At 37.8% G+C, this 22,809-nt stretch overlaps 1 protein-coding gene across 1 annotated transcript in view; it reads left to right on the forward strand.

The window, feature by feature from the left end:
• The window catches only part of EPHA6 (EPH receptor A6), a 971,878-nt gene that overhangs the window by 700,927 nt on the left and 248,142 nt on the right, over positions 1-22,809 (forward strand). The gene's annotated exons all lie outside the window — the stretch shown is intronic.

The following is a 22,809-nucleotide window of genomic DNA, read 5'->3' on the forward strand; positions in this document are numbered from 1 at the left end:
TATCTTGAGAGATAATGAGAAAACTAGTAATCAAACTTTAATCGTGAGCTGAAAAAGGTCATTGAAAGGCTATTCCTTTTTCAGGGCAGTACTGAACCTAAACCATTCTATGAAACACTTGCAGAGTACCTATAATTTTGAAACATTATTTCATTGAAAAAAATCATTCTTGTGTCTCTAAGTCCATAGGGCACCCTTCTTATATTTGACTTTCCCTCTTTCCCTAGTCTCAATGGAAATGCACAATCTCTCTCTTTCCCTCTTTCCCTAGTCTCAGTGGAAATGCATAATCTCTCCCTGTCGTTCATATTCTATCCCTTTATCTATACAAAACTCATTACTGCCTCCACTATCAGCTCTCTCTTCTCCTGGCTTACGGTCACCATATTTTTTCTTTTCCTTGAAAAGTCAGGAAGTTTTAACTGTTGGTTTCTCAGCAATCATCTACAGTTAAAAGAAAGTCAAAAGGACAAAAAAAAAAAAAAAAAAAGGATATAAAAAGTGAGTGTCAAATCAGTGAGGTTTTTCATCCTAATATATTGTCCTTCCTATTTGAGCTCATAGTCACACATGATAATATGCAAGGCACACTGCTTACTGTATATGCCTTTCTTAATTCCTCTGGCATTCCCCAGCCAGCCGCTCACTCACCAAAAATCTATTATTTTTAGATTAAAACTCATAAATTTTAAATTCTCTCATCCCCTTTTCTGTTTTTGTTCCTCTTCTACAGCCATAGTACATCTTTTATAATGAGAAATGTAGGCAGTATGCCAGCTTTGGTTTCACAATTCAGTTTTTGCAAAAATGAATTTGAATTTATGGCTCATTTCCTCTATATTTAGATGAGATGATCTTATCAGATATAGATTTTCTCCTTTTCTTTCAACTTAAAGAGTTTGTGAGAGAGGTCAGATTCATTTTCCTTTTTATTCTTGGAAACTCCTTTGCCCAACCAGTAGACTGAAAGTAGGATCAACAACAGATTCTGGCAAGACTTTTGTGCCTTTTACTCGATAATTTCATAGTTTTCTAAATCAAATAATGAAATGAAAGATGGGCTTTACACTTTTGGGACAAAAAATTAAACCAGTCAATCTAAGAAATAAATGGAAAATTTTATTTGAGCCAAATTTGAGGTTTTTAACCTGGGACAAGCATCTCAGAAAATGCTGAAAATTATTCTGTTAGAAATCAAGGCACAGTTCTATAAGTTTTTTGAGGGCTGTACATCAAATTACATATTATTGACTTTTTGTATATTCTAGATCTAAGCGACATCATAGTGGGTCACGTGACTCCTTACAAGCTGAAGAAGAAATGTTATCTTTTAAAGAGTTGTCTTTGTGCTAGGAGAATGTCCCTGTTAATGGATGAGCAGTATTTCTACCCATGGGGGCGGGCGGGTCTGGTTGATAATGCAAAAACACAATACACAGTGGTGGGATAGAGGAGGTCAAAAAGGGCAGAAAAGAATTTTAGTTTAAATTTTTCTTGTTTTGCCATAATATATGGATTTTATTCTACAACCCATTCTCCCTAACCAGTATGATATGAATAAAAAAGACAGACTGATGGCAGGCAGACCCAGGCTTTAATCTCAGCTTTGCTGCTAATTCATTTAGTGACCTTCTGCAGTTTCCTGATCCTCAGAAGTTTGCTTTCTTTGTCTACAAAATATATGCATAATAATAATAGCTATCTTGCAGAATTAATGTAAGGATTAGAGATAACACATATGGAGGATCTGTCATATTATAGATATTCAATAAAAGGGTGGAAACATGAATATTAAGTAAAAAAAAGATATATTTTTTATATTCAATTGATAAGGATAAGAAGAATGACACTATGTGCCCAAATCTCTAAATATTTTATGATATAAATATCCGCTCATGAAAAATTCAGAATCCAATGCTTTAGGTACCTGGAATGATAGCCATGAAATTTGGAGTTTGTTTAAAATTAGTAATTAAAAATAAACTTTCATTTTTGTTAGTACAGTAAGAACTTTGCCCAAATCAACAAATGATTTTCTTATTTCTTTTTAAAGAGCTCAAAATTTAATTTTCCTGCATCTCGTGAGGCTATAATTATTATATATATGTTTATTTTTTATTTAAACCTAGTAAGCCATAAGATGAAATGAGTCTAACAAACGAAATTTATTTAATATCTTAATGTAAAATCATTGTAAACTAGTCATTAATTTATTCTTCACACATCTAAGAGCTTAGGTTGATTATCAATGTTAATCAGCTTTAAGGTAATTTTATTTTACTTATATTTCAACACTAGATCTTATTTTGGGGGCCATTTAGTGTACATGTGCTGTTTTACATCACTGGAGAAGGTGATGGCACCCCACTCCAGTACTCTTGCCTGGAAAATCCCATGGACGGAGGAGCCTGGTAGACTGCAGTCCATGGGGTCGCGAAGAGTCGGATACGACTGAGTGACTTCACTTTCCCTTTTCACTTTCATGCATTGGAGAAGGAAATGGCAACCCACTCCAGTGTTCTTGCCTGGAGAATCCCAGGGACGGGGGAGCCTGGTGGGCTGCTGTCTATGGGGTCGCACAAAGTCAGACACGACTGAAGCGACAGCAGCAGCAGCAGCTGTTTTACATATATCAATATAATGCCTAATCTTACAATTTGCCTCATCATAGTAGCTGTTTGAGAAATTTGTTGCTGTTCAGTCACTCAGTCATGTGTCTGACTTTTTGTGACCCCATGGACTGCAGCATGCCAGGCTTCCCTGTCCTTCAGTATCACTCAGACTTTGCTCAAACTCATGTCCATTGAGTCGATGATGCCATCCAACCATCTCATCCTCTGTCATCCCCTTCTCCTCCTGACCTCAATCTTTCCCAGAGTCAGGGTGTTTTCCAATGAGTTGGCTCTTTGCATCAGGTGGCCAAAGTATTGAAGCTTCATTTTCAGAATCAGTCCTTCCAATGAATATTCAGGGTTTATTTCCTGTAGGATTGACTGATTTCATCTCTGTGCAGTCCACAAGACTCTCAAGATTCTTCTCCAGCACCACAGTTCGAAAGCATCAGTTCTTCATTGCTCAGCCTTCTTTTATGACTTAGAAAATTTATAACGACTAAAGAACAGAGATTTTTTTTTTTGCTTTTATTGGGCAACTAATAAAAATAAACATAAAATGCCTTTCTAATTCATGATTGTTATGAGAAGCAAATGAAATAAAATAAATTCTAATTGGCCATCCACCTTTTATCAGAACACTGCCAATGAAAGTCTTCACTACCTTACTGAGAAGACTGTTCCCTTAGGAGCAGTTCCAATAAATCGAGAATCTTTGTGAGTATGCTTCCTTATAGCCCTGTATGTAATCTTACAACACTACCCACTGGTACTTGTTCTGCAAAATGGAACTTATACACAGTAAACCTAAGCCTTCTTCTATTCTACTCCATGACCCTTCAAAGATTTGAAGCCAACATGTGTGAACCTCATAAATCATCCTTTTACTGCCTAAATTGTCTAAACCTTTCAACCATTTCTGTCTGACATGACTTCTGGATACTTCATCATTCTGATAACCTTCCTTGGGAGAACTAGAGTTTTTCTCTAAATCTTTTCAGAATTGAGCCTAATATTCCAAATATTTTCTAATCAGCACAGAGACCAGAGCTAGCACCTTTCCTGCTGGGCCTCAATTAATGCAGCCTGGGTTTGCATTTGCTTTTTGAACATATGCCAGACACTGTTGGCACTGGAACAGTTTACCAGCAGCTTATCCCCACTGGTCCCTCTCAAAGGAGTTGCTTTTAAGCCAGACCTGTTTCTGTGCTTGTCCAATTGACTTTATGATGCTGAGTGTAAGGCTGTATTTTATTTATATGCCCACACTATGTTTCTATATAAGCCATATGTATTATCTATCCAGACTTGTATATGTTTTCTCATAGTCCTACTTTATAAATATTCCTATTAAATTTCATTATGTTTATACAAGTGCATTTTCCTAAATTCTCCAGGACCTTCTTCATCTCAGTTAGATGAGCCAATAGACTTGTCCTTTCCAATGTTATCCCCAAGTTGTTGTGCCTTAAAATTTAGCTGTGTGAGCTCAGAGCTCCCTGTGCAGCAATGACTTAGTACACTTTCTAATTTTTTATTTATTGGGATAGATAATTGTGTTTGTATTGTTAGAATTCTGTATCTTATAGGTACTGATCGCTCATTCTTCATAAAATCACTGATCATGAATTTGTACCCAATCCATGGACATTTTTTAAACTGCCACTCTGAAGTTTAACATCTACAATCATAAACAAGACTTTTTCCTAGGCTATTATGTATCTTAAAATTAAAATGATCAGTTGTTCCCAAGTTCACACTTCAGAGGGCTTTATTCAGAACTAAATCGAAGTAACAGTTCCTGATGATTTTTGAAAGATGGAAACAGCAGCAAGGCAGGTATTTATGATCTTTACAGCTCCTCATTTATCACTTTCATGATGAAATAAATAAACTCACAGGATGGGAAAGCGTGTTATGTAAGGATTGTTTAGAACTTGAAGCGTGAGGGCTTTCCAGGTGGTCTAATGCAGTTCTTTGTTTAAATGGAAACCTTTGATATTTTGTTCCTGCCAGAATCTATCATGTTTAACTCCCTTCCTTCATCCTATCAAGAAAGGTAGTCTCTCTTTGGTAATAATAATAAGCAAGAGTTATTAAAATTTATAAGCTTGAAGTAAGCTTTATTTGTATTATCATCTTTCAGTCCTCCTAATGCTAACTATCACAAGATTGATAAAAGTCCACTTGACAGACAAGGAAATTAAGACAGATTAAATTATTTGGTCAAAATTAATACCAGAGTATTCTGGTTTCAGCACCTATATTCTTATTAACCATTACTTTATTATAAGTAACTTTTTTATGAATCTACACTTCCTTCAGAAGGTATCTTCTTCCAACACTTGAACAATTGCTATTTCTTAAACTATCCTGCATTACCAGTTTCCACCTATCTTAGGTGAATTTGGCTGTTTCTTGCTTGTATTTCTGCCTTCTGTTGATCTTTTATCAGCAGTCATTTCCCAGCTTCCTGATGTGAACGCTGCATCCTAGCTGCTGATAAATGTTCATAATCTGTAGGGGTTGTCACTACTACCACTACCTAGCTCTTTGTGCATTAATTCACCAAAAAACCAGCTGCCTTAGTGGGACCAACATTGATTGGTATGGATATTAACTATTGTCATGAAGTCATTCTTTAAGGTGCAATCACAGATTTCCCGCATTTAAAGCATGATTCACATTTCTTTCATGCCCCATCAATCTTTCAGCAGACCCTATCAGCTCTGCCTTGAAAATGTATCACAGATTTCAGCCATCTTTTAACACTTCACAACACTAACCCTTGCGCATCCCACCAACATCTCTCCTGGCCTCCTTTCTCCCACCTTAGCCCCACTGTAGTGTGTTTTCTACCCACAGCTCTTGAAGAGCCCTTGGACTGTTAACCAGATTGTGTCAGTCTGCTCAAAACCCTCTAATCGCTTTTTTTTTTTTTTTTTGCTCCTCTCAGTCTTTGTTGCTGCACACAGGCTTTCTCTAGTTGTGATGGGTAGCGGCTGCTCTGCTATTTCTTATGGTGTGCAGGCTCTAGGCATGGGCTTCAGTAGTTAGGGTACATGGGCTCAGTGGTTGTGGTTCAGTGGCTTAGTTGCTCTGAGGCATGTGGGATCTTCTAAGAGCAGGGATCGAACCCGTGTACCCTACATTGGCAGATGGATTCTTAACCACGGTACCACCAGGGAACTCCCTCCTAATCCCTTCCTGCCTCAGGGTAAAACTCTCTTCAACTTCATCTCCCGCAAAATCTCCCTTGCTTACTGCTCTTCAGAACTAGTCGGTTCCTTCCTCTTTTTCAAACATGTCACATGGACTCCCATCTCAACACTTTTGTACTTGGTGACCCACTGAGTAACACTTTGACTCCTTTTTCATTCCCTCACTTCCTTCAACCCCAGGGCATTATTACTTTATCAGAGAAAACGCTGCTGCTGCTGCTAAGTCGCTTCAGTCATGTCCGACTCTGTGCTACCCCATAGTGTCTTTTGTTTGTGTTTTTAGTTGAAGAACATTCATAGTTGATTTACAGTTTTGTGTTTACTGCTGTATAGCAAAATGACTGGGCTTTATATTTATATACATTCTGTTTTTGTATTCCTTTCCATTATAGTTTATCCCAGGAGGTTGAATACAGTTTCCTGGGCTCTACAGTAGGAACCTGTTGTTTATCCATTCTATATATACCAGTTTCCATCTACTAATCCCAAACTCTGCATGCATCCCTCTCCACCACCCTCCCCATTAACAACCACCAGTCTAGTCTCTACTCTTGATTCTGTTTCTGTTTAATTTGTGTCATATTCTAGATTTCACTTATCAGTGATATATAATATTTGTCTTTCTCTTTCTGATTTACTTCAACTACTTCACTTAACCAATCTCTAATTGCGTCCATGTTTCTGGGCATGGTATTTCATTCTTTTTATGTCTGAGTAGTATTCCATTGTATATATGTATTACATCTTTCTTATCCATTCATTTATCAATGGACATTTAGGTAATTTCCATGTTTTAACTATTGTGAATAGTGCTTCTGTGAACATAGAAGTGCATGTATCTTTTTGAATTATAGTTTGCCTGAGTATATGCCCAGGAGTGGGATTGCTTAATCATATGATAATTCTATTTTTAGTTTCCTAAGAAATATCCATACTATTTTCCATAGTGGCTGCACCAACTTACATTCCCTCCAACAGTGTAGAAGAATTCCCTTATTTCTAGTTCTCTCCAGCTTCTGTTATTTGTAGGCTTTTTTTAATGATGGCCATCCTGACCAACATGAGGTGGTACCTTACTGTAGTTTTGATTTGTGTTTCTCTCATAATTAGCTATGCTGAGCCCCTTTTCATGTGTCTATTGGCCATCTGTACTTCTTTGGAAAAATGTCTCTTTAGGTCTTCTGCCCATTTTTTAATTGGGCTGTTTTGGTTTTCTTGTTGAGTTATATGAGCTGTTTGTATATTTGGAATATACAATTGTATATGCATTGTATATACAATGGAATACTGCCGCTGCTGCTGCTGCTAAGTTGCTTCAGTCATGTCTGACCCTGTGCGACCCCATAGACGGCAGCCTACCAGGCTCCCCCGTCCTTGGGATTCTCCAGGCAAGAACACTGGAGTGGGTTGCCATTTCCTTCTCCACAATGGAATACTACTCAGACATAAAAAGAATGAAATGCCATGCCCAGCAACATGGATGCAATTAGAGATTTGCAATTAAGTCCTTGTCAGTTGCATCATTTGCAAATACGTTCTCCCATTCTGTAGCTTTTCTTTGTGTGTGTGTGTGTTTATAGTTCCCTTTGCTGTGTAAAACTTACAAATTAGGTCCCATTTGTTTATATTTTGTTTTTATTTCTATTGCCTTGGGGTGGGAGTAGCTGACCTAAGAAAGCATTGGTATGATTTATGTCAGAGAGTGTTTTGCCTATGTTCTCTTCTAGGATTTTTTATGGAGTCATTTCTTATGTTTAAAGCTTTAAGCCAATTTGAGTTTATTTTTGTATATGGTGAGAGGGTGTGTTCAAACTTCATTGATTTTCATGCAGCTGTCCAACTTCCTCAACACCACTTTGTTGAAGAGACTGTCTTTTTACTGGTGTATATTCTTGCCTCTTTTGTCAAAGATGAATTGGGCCATAGATATATGGGTTTATTTCTCAGCTATTTTGTTTCATTGATCCGTATGTGTGTCTTTGTGTCAGTATGATGCTGTTTCGATTATTACTGTTTTGTAATATTCAGTAAGACACACAGGCAAAAAAAAATTCAGGTTCTAATCAGAATGACTAAGATACACAATACAGGAATATTTAAGAGAAAATTTGGCCTGTTGAGATCAATATGGAAGAATCCAGTAGTAATCAAGCCAAGAATGAAAGTGGGCCATTTTTTCTCTTGTTTGTGAATGCAATCTGAATCCGCAGTTTTAGAGAGTATTCTGGGTATTTATGTTGTATTTAGATGTTATTTGACTTCTACAGAAAGAGAAATGCTCTTGACATACTAAGTAACATTTTTTATACCCTTAACTATACTTGCTATGAAAACAAGAAATGACCTGAGACATAAAGAGATTATTTGCAGTATAGAACCCTGCAGAATGGGAAGCAAATCCACAAAATGCAGTGCCCACTTTCTAACTGTTCATGACCAGGAGAGTGAAAGGAAAGTGAAAAGGGAATTCTTTTCAAGAGTAGGCCACAACATCTTGCCTCATAAAGTTGTAAGTAAAGATAAAAAAGCTTTACTCAGCTCCTTGTTGGGCAGAAACTAATACCTGGCTAAGAGAACAAATGAAGTTTCTGCCCAAACATATTCAGTTCAGTTCAGTTCAGTCTCTCAGTTGTGTCCGACTCTTTGTGACCCCATGAATCACAGCACGCCAGACCTCCCTGTCCATCACCACATCCCAGAGTTCACTCAGACTCATGTCCATCGAGTCCGTGATGCCATCCAGCCATCTCATCCTCGGTCGTCCCCTTCTCCTCCTGACCCCAATCCCTCCCAGCATCAGAGTCTTTTCCAGTGAGTCAACTCTTCGCATGAGGTGGCCAAAGTACTGGAGCTTCAGCTTTAGCATCATTCCTTCCAAAGAAATACCAGGGTTGATCTCCTTCAGAATGGACTGGTTGGATCTCCTTGCAGTCCAAGGGACTCTCAAGAGTCTTCTCCAACACCAGATATTAAGACTCTTCAATAAAAGAGGCCTATAGTCTATGTTTGGAGAAGGCAATGGCAACCCACTCCAGTACTCTTGCCTGGAAAATCCCATGGATGGAAGAGCCTGGCAGCCTGTAGTCCATGGGGTTGTGAAGAGTCGGACACGACTGAGTAACTTCACTTTCACTTTTCACTTTCATGCACTGGAGAAGGAAATGGCAACCTACTGCAGTGTTCTTGCCTGGAGAATCCCAGGGACAGGGGAGCCTGTTGGGCTGCCGTCTATGGGGTTGCACAGAGTCGGACACAACTGAAGTGACTTAGCAGCAGCAGCATAGTCTATATTAACATTAATATTTATTTTGTTTGGCAACCAGGACATCATTCTGTTTTTTATAAAGTTATAAAGTAAAACTGAAATGATTGTCATCTTTAAAAAGGGGGAGTTACATTTTTTTAAAAGTAAATTGAAAAAAACAAATGTGACTTTTTATCTTATATTTGATGTGTTAGCCTGTTAAAATTCCTTTGTTGATTGATGGAACAAATGTTCATAGTGCTGGAGAACAGTGATGCCTTTTATTTCTACTCCATACTGTTTAACACTAAAGCAATAATCAAAATTTTCAATTTCAAAACCAAAGTGGCTTGCATATATCTAACTTTTTTTAAAAATAGCAAGACTTATGATGAAAAGCACAAGCATTCCATTCTTCCTCTAGACTCTCTATTTCAACTCCAAGCCCTATTCATCTGAGGCAGTACTTATTAACTCATCTTGTTTTTGTAATTCTCATGATTACTTCCATATCCATTTTCACTTTAGACATTGTCTATTGACTTCCTCTTATCATAGATAAAGATTTAGCTTCCTTAGACACCCACCTCTCCTCTCAATATAGTTGTTAATCTTTGGAAGTGCACTTTATAACTTTAAATGTTATATTTAAATCTCTGTATATTATTCCAACAAATAAACATGCTATTTTTTATACTTATGGTAGTTTCTTAGCTATAATCAAAGCAAAAATGTAAAAGCAGCTTATTTTCAAATTACTATGCAGTGTCTATAAAATGTTTGGGCCCTATTTGCTAAGATTTCTAATAGAGGTGCTCCTGGTACTGAGATGTTATTTTTTACAAAGCTGAAAATTGATAAAGGAGCCAGGTTTAACCTGACTGCTGAATTGTGTAAGTCCTTTTTAATGATGCCACCTTTTGCAGAGTAGGTTTGTTCTTGTAGGTCCTCTTGGTAATACTGCTGAGAATTCATAGCTGAGCCCTTCCACAGCAGGTTTTAGCAAACTACAGCCCACAGGCCAGATTGCTTGTTTTATTGGGACATAGCCCAATAAATAAGACTTTACTTATTGTCTACAGCTGCAGCAGCAGCAGCAGCCCTTGTGTTCCAACTGCAGAATTAAGTCATTGCTATAGAGTCGGGATGTTCCACATGCCTAAAATATTTATTATTTGGCCCTTGACAAAAAATAAAAATACAAATTTTAAAAAAAGTAATAAATCCTGCTTCAGACTGTTCTAAGACTAGCACGTCATCCAATGTATTCAGATTCTGCTATTTGAGTCCCTGCGTTCCTAATCCTGTTCTCTTGCTTCCATTGGATTGATACATGAAACTCATCCTTTATCCTGGTCATTTAATTCAGTTAAAGCCGCTGTTTTCTCTATCACAGAATCTTCCTCTTTTTCTTTTTTTAATTGGATATAGTTGCTTTATCCTGCTGTATCAGCTTCTGCTGTACAGCAAAGTGAATCAGCCATATAAGTGTATATATGTCCCCTCTTTTCTGGATTTCCTTCCCAGTGAGGTCACCACAGACCACTGAATAGAGTTTCCTGTGCTATACAATATGTTCTCATTAGTTATCTATTTTATAGATTGTAGTGTGTATCTGTCAGTACCAATCTCCCAGTTCCTCCTACCCCCTTTGCCCCTTTAGTATCCATACATATGTTCTCTACATCAGTGTCTCTATATCTGCTTTGCAAATAAGATCAACTCTTCCATTTTCTAGATTCCACATATATGTGTTAATATATAATATTTATTTTCTTCCTTCTGACTTACTTCACTCTGTCTGAGAATCTCTAGTTCCATCCACATCTCTGAAAATGATACAGTTTGGTTCCTTTTTATGGCTGAGTGATATCCATTATATATATGTATCATATCTTCTTCATCTATTCTTCTGTTGATGGATATTTATGTTGCTTCCACATCCTGGCTAGTAGTACTTCAATGAACATTGGGGTTTATTATCTTTTTGAATTATGATTTTATCTGGATATATGCCTAGGAATGAGCTTTCCGGGTCATACTGGAGTTCTGTTTTTAGTATTTTAAGGAACCTCCATACTGTTCTACATAGTATGTACCAGTTTACATTCCCATCAGCAGAGGAGGAGGGTTCCCTTTTCTCCACATCCTCTCCATCATTCATTATTTGTAGATATTTTGATGATGGCCATTGTGGCTGGTGTGAGGTAGTTTTGTTTTACCTTTGCAGTTTTGATTTATCTTTCTCTAATAATTAGTGATGTTTAGCATCTTTTCATTTGCCTGTTTGTGGTTGGTATGTCTTCTTTGGAGAAATGTCTTTTTAGGTCTTCTGCTGATTTTTTTATTTTTTTATATATATTGAGCTAATTGTCTATTTTAGAGATTAAACCTTTGGCAGTTGCTTAGTTGGCATATATTTTCTCCCTTTCTGAGGCTTGTCTTTTTGTCTAGTTTATGACTTCCTTTGCTGTGTAAGAGCTTTTAACTTTAATTATGAAGAATCTTCATCTTTATTTGCCATCTTCATTTTGCTGGAACAAACCTTCCATTTACTTCCTAATTGAGAGTGGAAACTGCAGATGAGTTATATTTTCTTTTATATCTGAATATGTCTTTCCAATAAATGCAATAAATAAGTAATCTGGGCATCATAGTATAAGGTAAAAAAATATTTTTCCCTATGAATTTTAAAGGTATTACTCTACTATGCTTCAGCCAACAGCACTACTCCTGACCAATTCCATGTCAGAAGGATTCTACCTTGGAATTACATGTTAATGTGCTGCACACATACAGGCTCTTTCAGTCTGGAGGTGTTAGTTCTTTGAAAAATCTTTAGTAGTATTTTTGTGCAGTTTTCTTCATTTAAGTTCTCTTATACTCTCTGGAGTTGCTCTTAATTACTTATGGAAACCCTGGATTAAGTTTTTATCATCTTAAGCATTAAACCCATATATTTGGTGTCTGGTTTGTTCTTTGTAGATGTGGATTTGTTCTGTTTTCTAGCAGACTTCCTCAACTATACCTACCTGTGTTTCAAGTCTCTACTGAGTATTTTTTCAGCTATGATTTTAATTTCCACTATTCTCTCTAATTTTCTTATTTTCTTATTCTTTCAAGCATTGAGAATGTTCTTGATGGGTGAAATATCTTCTAACACACCATCAGTTTTTATTCTATTTTGCTTGTTTACACTTTATTATGTTTACCTCTCTTTCATATTTGGAAGTTTCACATGTCCAGTGATGCCTGACTTTCCATTCATTTTCAAGAGTGAAGCAATGATCAGAAGCTCTGAATGGGAGTGCAGGTGACATTTTGGGCAGTTAGGGAGCTGTTTTATTGAAGATACTCAAATGCCAATATGCAGTTTGTATCTTCCCCAAGAATTATTTTTTCTAGGAAGAATCTTCTTATATTTTGTAGGAGTTAGTGGTCAGTCCTTCCTTTTAAAACTCTCATTCTATGCCCTCACCTTATTTGGAGCCCATGTTACTCCTGCCCTTTGCCATAATGGGTGTACCTAAGCTAGGAGTCCATCTGTGGTTCTGCCATGTGAATTTTTCTTCTCTAACCAAAACCAAACTTTTCCTTTTTATACTCTACTACTCATATTTTAGGCAAATTTTGGGATATAGTGGGCGACAGGGAGGCCTGATATGCTGTAGTTCGTGGGGTTGCAAAGACTTGGACATGACGTAGCAACCAAACAACAACACACGTTATACTCCCCAGTCACTTTCCATGTTTAAAAATTTGCAAAAATCTCATCCACTGAAGTCCCATCTCTGGTCCTTTGTTTTTAAGAACTACACCTAGTTGGGGTTTCCCGTGTAGCTCAGTAAGTAAAGAATCTGCCTAGGGTTTGATTCTTGGATTAGGAAAATCTCCTGGAGAGGGAAATGCCAACCCACTCCAGTATTCTTGCCTGGTAAATCCCATGGACAGAGGAACCTGGCAGGCTACAGTCCATGCAGTTGCAAGAGTCGGACACGACTTAGGGCTCTTTTTTTTTAAGTGTTTTTCTTTTCTATTTTTACAGGGGTATCAGACAGGGAAAGGTGATAAGCACATATTTATGCGACCAGCTTTAAACAGTTATTGGAACTATTATGTTTTAAATGCACTACAAAATGAGATGAACCCTGGAGATACCTCAAAAATAAATATATTCTTCTAATATCTTCCAATATGCATTGATATCTGACTCTCTTATTTTTAACCCCAAACTCTTTTCATGTGATTTTTCACAATATGAAATAAGAGGATTAGAATTTCTTCCTATTTATCTTCCTACTGCTACTGCTGCTAAGTTACTTCGGTCATATACGACTCTGTGCGACCCCATAGACAGCAGCCCACCAGGCTCCCCCGTCCCTGGGAGTCTCCAGGCAAGAACACTGGAGTGGGCTGCCATTTCCTTCTCCAATGCATGAAAGTGAAAAGTGAAAGTGAAGTCACTCAGTCGTGTCCAACTCTTAGTGACCCCATGGACTGCAGCCCACCAGGCTCCTCCATCCATGGGATTTTCCAGGCAAGACTACTGGAGTGGGGTGCCATTGCCTTCTCCATTTATCTTCCTAGATAAACTTTAAACATTTAACATTAAAAATCAATTAATAAACCATATTATTTAAAAATCTGCTTAAAGAACATGTTGACTTACTTTTGATAAAATAATACATAAAAACAAATGATGGATCACAAAATAGACTGATCTGTTTTTATCTAAAGATAGCAGCTAGTGTGTGGAAATACATACACTGGCTAAATGCAATATATTACTTTTTAGTTGTTGATATTTTTTCTGTTGCTCTTTTCTAATCAAAAGAAACAGAATCCATGACAAGTAACATGCAGCTTTTGTTTGTTCCATTAACATGGACATGAATTATTCCTGGCTCATGATTTTCTGTGCAATGGAATTCAGAGATCTGGCCTTCCACTATTTAAAAAAGAAATAAACAATGACAACATTTTTTCCTTCTTTGTTTTCTTTACAGTTATATACCTAGTCAAAATGTTTTTTAAGCCTTATGAGAATTCCTAGTGCTTACTAATCTCAATTTTAAAGTGTCATGTGATATATACACATTATTATTATAAATGCATTTTTCTTTATTTCTGTCTTCCATTGGGCTATTGAGGTTTTTTAATTTACATAATTAAATTTTATTTTAAAATAAAGTGCCATTTAACTTAGAAAGTACTTGAAACTTACAATAATGTTTCAGATGTCAACGATTTCTTCAGCTTTTAATCTAATAAATAAATCTAGATGTCGTTTATGTGATTTTAGCAGATACTCTTATAGAGCTCAGTAGTTGAGTTGGACCCATTATTTTCCCTTTCAAACAAGACGACTGAAGTCATATAATCTAGGATGGCTACTGTTATTCATGTCTAATCTGGGGACACTGAAATTAATATATATCTTAAATCAGAGTTGCAGTTACCATACCAAGAGTATGGATTAAAAATCTAAAAATCTGCTTAAGAAATACTTTCTTAGAATGCTAGATTGATAAGAATTTTCAAGGTATATATTTCATATGCTATTTATATCCTTAAGAAAAACAGGATTTTCTTACTGGGTGAGAGCTCTAATCTAACCCAGAATTGAGAGTGGTACTAGTAGACATTATGGAGAAGAGTATGTTGTCTCCATTCAGATTTCAAAATGTGTCGATATCCTCTGGACACCCCTGAGTTAATTACTTCTATTACTATCAGTGGCTTATTTAAACAAACTTAAAGGTCCTACTATCTGTTAAATTTCCCTAATTTGTTAGTTTAATAATGTACATTTTTTTAAATGCACATTAGTTTATATAAAGAGCTTAAAATGCTTAGTAGATACATAGTTATTATTATTATTCTTTTCCTATAATGGGCAATTAGTAAAAGTATATTAAGGAATAGTAGTTTTCCATATATTTTTTAAGTTATTTATTTATTTATTTTTGGCTGTGCTGGATCTTCATTGCTGCACATAGGCTTTCTCTAGTTGGTGACTGGGGGCTACTGTCTAGTTGCGGTGTACAGCCTCTCATTGCAATGACTTCTTTTATTGTGAAGCATGGGCCCTAGCACACAGGGCTCAGTAGGTGCAATGCAGGGACTTAGTTGCCGCATGACATATGGGATCTTACTGAACCAAGAATTGAACCTGTGTCCCCTGCATTGGCAGGCAGATCTTAACCACTGGACCACCAGGGAAATCCCAGTTTTCCCTAATTTTAAGATAGCCATGCTCAGGCTCAAAAGGTTACTTATTCTGACATTTTATAAACAATATTTTCATAATTTCTAAGGTGTCATTCGGCTTTAGGGATAACAACCTGGATTTAGTTTCCTAAATCTCTCAACAAGGAGGTATATAACAACAGTCTAAAAATGGAAAGCAAAAATTAACAGTAGAAGTAAAATCAAAGTTGATAAATCTGCCAGTATGGTAGGAATTTTTTATACTTCCTTTAATAATTGCTAAAGTGAAAGTCACTCAGTCATATCTGACTCTGTGACCCCATGGACAGTACAGTCCATGGAATTCTCCAGGCCAGAATACTGGAGTGGATAGCCTTTTCCCATCCCCAGGGAATCTTCCCAGTCCAGAGATTGAACCCACATATCCCTAGGTAAAGTAGGAAAAAAAAAAATCTGAGGCTAGAAGAAGTGAGGAATACAATTACATTCTATCTGATGAATGTATAGATAGAATAATAAACCTAAATTTACTAAATTATGTTCCCTTTTTTATTTTTAAGTTATTACAAGATATTGGCTCTATTCCCCATATTTTACAATGCATCCTTGTAGCCTGTTTTATACCTACCTAACTTTGTACCTCCGACTCCCCCATCCCTGTGTGCCCCTCATCCTTCCTCTCCCGACTGGTAACCACTAGTTTGTTTTCTGCATCTGTGAATCTGCTTTCTTTGTTATTGTTATATTCACTAGTTTGCTATAATTTTCAGATTCTACATATAAGTGATATCATATGGTATTTGTCTTTCTTTGTCTTATTTCACTCAGCATAATGCCCTCCAAGTCTATCCATTTGTGTTTTTCTTTTCTTTGTGTGATATCATCAAATGTGTATGATCTAGTGTGGAATTGCTAGATCATACACATTTGATGATAAACTATTTTAAATAATACAAAAATGTGAGACTGCAAAGGTCTTTAAAAAAAGAGACAAGTTATGCTATATGTAATAACATGGAAACTGTGTATACTATAATAGTTAATAAATAGTCTTAATTGTGTATTTGTTCAGCGGCTCAGTCATGTCCAACTCTTTGCAACCCTGTGGACTGTAGCCCACCAGGTTCTTCTGTCAATGGGATTTTCCCAGCAAGAATATTGGAATGTGTAGCCATTTCTCCCTCCAGGGAATCTTCCAGACCCAGGGATTGAAACTAAGTCCCTCATGTCTCCTGTACTGCAGGAACATTCGTTACTGCTGAGCCACAGGGGAAGCCCAGATGAGCTTCAGTTAAGTTCAGTTCAGTTGAGTCGCTCAGTCGTGTCAGGCTCTGCAACCCCATGAACCGCAGCACACCAGGCCTCCCTGTCCGTCACCAACTCACAGAGTCCAGCCAAACCCATGTCCATTAAGACGGTGATGCCATCCAACCATCTAATACTCTGTCATCCCCTTCTCCTCCGGCCCTCAATCTTTCCCAGCTTCAGGGTCTTTTCAAGTGAGTCAGCTCTCTGCATCAGCTGGCCAAAGCATTGAAATTTCAGTTTCAACATCAGTTCCTCCAATGAACACCCAGGACTGACCTCCTTTAGGATGGACTGGTTGGATCTCCTTGCAGTCCAAGGGACTCTCAAGAATCTTCTCCAACACCACAGTTCAAAAGCATCAATTCTTTGGCACTCAGCTTTCTTCACAGTCCAACTCTCTCATCCATACATGACCACTGGAAAAACCATAGCCTTGACCAGACAGACCTTTGGTGGCAAAGTAATGTCTCTGCTTTTTAATATGCTGTCTAGGTTGGTCATAACTTCCCTTCCAAGGAGCAAGCATCTTTTAATTTCATGGCTGCAGTTACCATCTGCAGTGATTTTGGAGCCCAGAAAAATAAAGTCAGCCACTGTTTCCCCATCTATTTGCCATGAAGTGATGGGACCGGATGCCATGATCTTAGTTTTCTGAATGTTGAGCTTTAAGCCAACATTTTCATCTCTACTCTTTCACTTTCATCAAGAGGCTCTAATTATATACAGAAAAAAGTATATATTAAAGTATTAGTACCAGTTTAAGAATAATACTGTAAACTTTATGCTTTGAATATAGATTAGAAGTATATACACCAAAATGATACTGCATTCAAGTTATTTAGCCTGAGGGTGATTTCTTCTCTTCTTTCAAATTTTACTCTTGCAAACATTCTCATGTTATTATCAGTGAATTTAGGTAGCATCCTTTAATTGACACCTTTCTTAGTTTAATTGACAATAGCATTTCCTTCCTCAGTTAGTTCAGTCACTCAGTTGTGTCCAACTGTTTACTACCCCATGGGCTGGAGCACACCAGGCTTCTCTGTCCATCACCAACTCCAAGAGCTTGCTCAAACTCATGTGGATTAAGTCAGTGATGCTATCCAACCATCTCATCCTCTCCTGCCCCTTCTCCTCCTGCCTTCAGTCTTTCCCAGCATCAGGGTCTTTGCAAATGAGTCAGTTCTTCACATCAGGCAGCCAAATATTGGAGCTTCAGTTTCAGCGTCAGTCATTTCAATGAATATTCAGGACTAATTTCCTTTAGGATTGACTCGTTTGCTCTCTTTGCTGTCCAAGGGACTCTCAAGAGTCTTCTCCAGCACCACAGTTCAAAAGCATCAATTTGTTCGCTCTCAGCTTTCTTTATGGTTCAACTCTCACATTCATACATGACTACTGGAAAAACCATGGCTTTGACTAGATGGACCTTTGTCAACAAAGTAATATCTCTGCTTTTTAATATGCTATCTAGGTTTGTCATAGCTTTTCTTCCAAGGAGAAAATGTCTTTTAATTTCATGGCTGCAGTCAACACCGGCAGTGATTTTGGAGCCCAGGAAAACAAAGTCTGTCACTCTTCATTGTTTCTATTTGCCATGAAGTGATGGGACTGGTTGCCATGATCTTCGTTTTTTGAATGTTGAGTTGTGAGCCAGCTTTTTCATCTCCTCTTTTGATCAGGGGTTCTTCTGATCCTCTTCACTTTCTGTCATAAGGGTGGTGTCATCTGCATACCTGAGGTTACTGATATTTCTCCAGGCAATGTTGATTCCGGCTTGTGCTTCATCCATCCCAGCATTTTGCATTATGTACTCTGCATATAAGTCAAATTAGCAGGGTGACAATAGATAGCCTTAACCTACTCCTTTCCCAATTTGGTACCAGTATGTTGTTCCATGTGTGGTTTTAACTGTTACTTCTTGACCTGCATACAGATTTCTCAGGAGGCAGGTAACTGCTACTGCTACTGCTAAGTCGCTTCAGTCATGTCTGACTCCGTGCGACCCCATAGACAGTGGCCCACCAGGCTCCTCCGTCCTTGGGATTCTCCAGGCAAGAACACTGGAGTGGGTTGCCATTTCCTTCTCCAATGCATGAAAGTGAAAAGTGAAAGTGAAGTCGCTCAGTCGTGTCCGACTAGTAGCGACCCCATGGACTGCAGCCTACCAGGCTCCTCTGTCCATGGGATTTTCCAGGCAAGAGTACTGGAGTGGGGTGCCATTGCCTTCTCCAGAGGCAGGTAAGGTGGTCTGGTATTCCCATCTCTTGAAGAATTTTCCACAGTTTGCTGTGACTCACACAGTCAAAGATTTTGGCATAGTCAATAAAGCAGAAGTAGATGTTTTTCTGGAACTCCCTTGATTTTTTGATGATTCAACAGATTTGGCAATTTGATCTATGGTTCCTCTGCCTTTTATAAATCCAGATTGAACATCTGGAAGTTCTCAGTTCACATACTATTGAAACCTGGCTTGGAGAATTTTTAGCATTACTTTGCTAGCATGTGAGATGAGTGCAATTGTGCGGTAGTGTGAACATTTCCTTCCTAGAAGTACATATAATAGTGGTATACATTGCCATCTAGAACTCAGTGAAAATATCTCTTGAATAAATAAAATAATAAACCATAATTTTTTAAGAAGATAAAATATGAAATCTTCTGAAAGATGATACTGAATAAATGTGTGCCTAAAATAATGTTTGCATTAGTGAAAATAACAATTTAATGTGAAAAAAATGTTTTTAATGTTTACTTTATTAGAACATGTGCCTGTTATTATCCCTTGAGAATAATCACATTAAAATGTCTACAATTCTGAATCATGGTTTAATTTGCAAAGGTAATAGTTATTATTTATGTATATTTTCTTTAGCTTAAGATAAAATGAACTAATATTATAGTTTTATTATACACCTTTGTTATATATTTAATATAGCTGTTCAAAGTCTTTATTGCTGTTAAAGAATTGTGTAATATCCTTTTAAATAGTAACTCAGTACTCTGGCTTTTGTAATAAAATAATCATCTCTATTTTTGCAAAGCTGCTTTTTCTCTCATTTTTGAAAACATTTTGACCACTACAGCTGACAGTCCACTAACTTCTCTTAGTCATGCTTGTCTAAACACAAGTCCTCCACTGTGAATACTGATCATGTTTATTGCCTGACTGAATTCCAAAATGTCTTATTTGTGCTAGTGCAGGAATTCACATGTACTGGTGGAAATGATATGATCTCACAGTTGCCTGCTCAAGTAACACTTCAAAATGTTTACTGCATACTTTGACATAAAGGTTTCAATACTATGAAGGTGTCTCTCCTGCAGATGTCCATCCAGTTATGCATTCAGTAAATGTTAGATACATGTTGTTCACGATGATGGACACTGGAGATTAAAATGAAGACAAAATCCTCGTGCTCAGAATTTTCACAGTGTAGTAGAGAAATAAATTAACAGAAACTTACAGCTAATGAGAGAAGTGTTGTTAATAAAAGAGTATAAAAAGAGGGCATTGGAGAGTAATAAAGAGTCATGTTTAAAAGGAGGATATTATCTAGCCTAAACTGGAAACTAATATTTGAGAACTCACTCTGTGCTAAAAGTCATCCATTTATTCAGTTCGGTTCACTTCAGTTCAGTTGCTCAGTCGTGTCCAACTCTTTGCGACCCCATGAATCGCAGCATGCCAGGCCTCCCTGTCCATCACCAACACCCGGAGTTTACTCAAACTCATGTCCATTAAGTCAGTGATGCCATCCAGCCATCTAATCTTCTGTTGTCCCCTTCTCCTCCTGCTTTCATTCTTTCCCAGCATCAGGGTCTTTTCAAATAAGTCAGCTCTTCTCATCAGGTGGCCAAAGTATTGGAGTTTCAGTTTCAACATCAATCCCTCCAATGAACACTCAGGACTGATCTCCTTTAGGATGGACTGGTTGGATCTCCTTGCTGTCCAAGGGACTCTCAAGAATCTTCTCCAACACCACAGTTCAAAACCTTCAATTCTTCGGCACTCAGCTTTCTTTATAGTCCAACTCTCACATCCATACATGACCACTGGAAAAACCATAGCCTTGACTAGACAGACCTTTGTTGGCAAAGTAATGTCTCTGTTTGCTTTTTAATATGCTGTCTAGGTTGGTCATAACTTTCCTTCCAAGAAGTAAGTGTCTTTTAATTTCATGACTGCAGTCACCATCTACAGTGATTTTGGAGCCCCCCAAAATAAAGTCTGCCACTGTTTCCACTGTTTCCTCATCTATTTGCCATGAAGTGATGGGACCAGATGCCATGATCTTAGTTTTCTGAATGTTGAGCTTAAGCCAACTTTTTCACTCTTCTCTTTCACTTTCATCAAGAGGCTCTTTAGTTTTTCTTCACTTTCTGCCATAAGGTGTCTTCTACATATCTGAGGTTATTGATATTTTTCTCCTGGCAATCTTGATTCCAGCTTGTGCTTCATCCAGCCCAGTGTTTCTCATAATGTACTCTGCATATAAGTCATCCACATATTATCACAAATTAATGGCTTAATAAAACACAAATTAATTGTTTAATAGCTGTGGAGGTCAGAAGTCCAAAATCTGTCCCAACAGGTTAAACTCAGTGAGTTGACAATATTGATTCATGCTGGTCACATCAGGGAAGAATCTGCTTCCTTGACTTTTCCAGCTTCTAAAGATCTCCTGCTCTCCTTGGCTCATGATCTCTTCTCATCTTGAAAGCCACACAGCATCTTCAAATCCCTGTTTGACTTCTCTTACTTCTGTCTTCATCATCACATCTTCTCTGACTCTCCCTCTTACCTCCCTTTGATAAGAACTCTTAGGATTACATTAGACCCCAGCTAATTATCCAGGATAATCACATCTTGTTCCCATTTGCTGTGTCAGGTGACATAGTCACAAATTCTTTGGATTAAAATGTGAACATCTTTAAAACTACTAAATGAGTTAAGGGATGAAGACAGGAAAGCAGGTTTTAAGAGATATTCTGAATTGAATTGTATCACCGCAACCATGAAAATGTGTATGTTAAAGGCCTATTCCCTCAATGTGACCATATTTGGAAACAAGGCTTCTAGGTTTTAATTAAAGTTAAGTGAGACCATAAGGATGGGGTCCTAATCTGATAGGACTGGTGGCTTTCAAGGAAGAGGAAGAGAGAGGTCTCTTCTTCCTCCTTAGCCTCACCAAGGAAAGGACATGAGGACTCAGTGAGAAGGTAGCTGTCTACAAGCCACGAAGACAAGTCTCACCAGGAACCCAATCATCTGGTATCATGACTTTGGATTTCCGAGCCTTCAGAACTGTGAGAAAATAAATTTCTGTTGTTTAATCTATGTAATTTGTGCTATATATTTAATAGTAGCCCAAACCGACTACTATAGGAGATAATGATAGGGTTACCCTTAGGAGACCTCTGCAAGTGTGCTATGTCGCTTCAGTCATGCCCCACTCTTTGCGACTCTATAGCCTGTAGCCTGCCAGGCTCCTCTGTCCATGGGATTCTCCAGCCAAGAACACTGGAGTGGGTTGCTGTGCCCTTCTCCATGGATCTTCCTGACCCAGGGATCAAACCCGTCTCCTGCAGCTGCATTACAGACAGATTCTTTACCACTGAGCCACCAAGGAATGGTGTCTGCATATCTGTAGTTCAAGAGAAAAGTCTAAGCTACAAGTATAGATTTGGCAGTAGCTGGTGAAAGATATCACCCTGAGATAATGTGTGCACTTAAAAGTGAATATAGCCGAGAAAATAACCATGCATTTCTAGTAACCTAATATCCAAGGCTTCCCTGGTAGCTCAGATGGTAAAGTGTCTGCCTGCAATGCAGGAGACCTGGGTTCAATCTCTGGGTCGGGAAGATCCCCTGGAGAAGGAAATGGTAACCCACTCCAGTACTCTTGCCTCGAAAATTCCATGGATGGAGGAGCCTGGTGGGCTGTGGTCCATGGGGCTGCAAAGAGTCGAACACGACTGAGCAACTTCACTGGTTGGATAATCAAGGCAGAGTGCTCAGCAGCCTGATTATGGGAGGAGATGGCAGATGGTTGAATTGGTCCTAGGGTTCATTTGCAGAGAAGGGTTGGCCTCAGGGCTAATAGAAATATGTAGTAACAGTAGGAGCTTCCAAAGGCAAGTTGTAAGGTACTTTTATGTCTTATAATTCTGGAAATCAGTTAGGCATGTTTTGTAGATAAGGAAACTGAAA

This window comes from Capricornis sumatraensis, chromosome 1, assembly GCF_032405125.1.
Source record: "Capricornis sumatraensis isolate serow.1 chromosome 1, serow.2, whole genome shotgun sequence".
Classification (NCBI taxonomy): domain Eukaryota; kingdom Metazoa; phylum Chordata; class Mammalia; order Artiodactyla; family Bovidae; genus Capricornis; species Capricornis sumatraensis.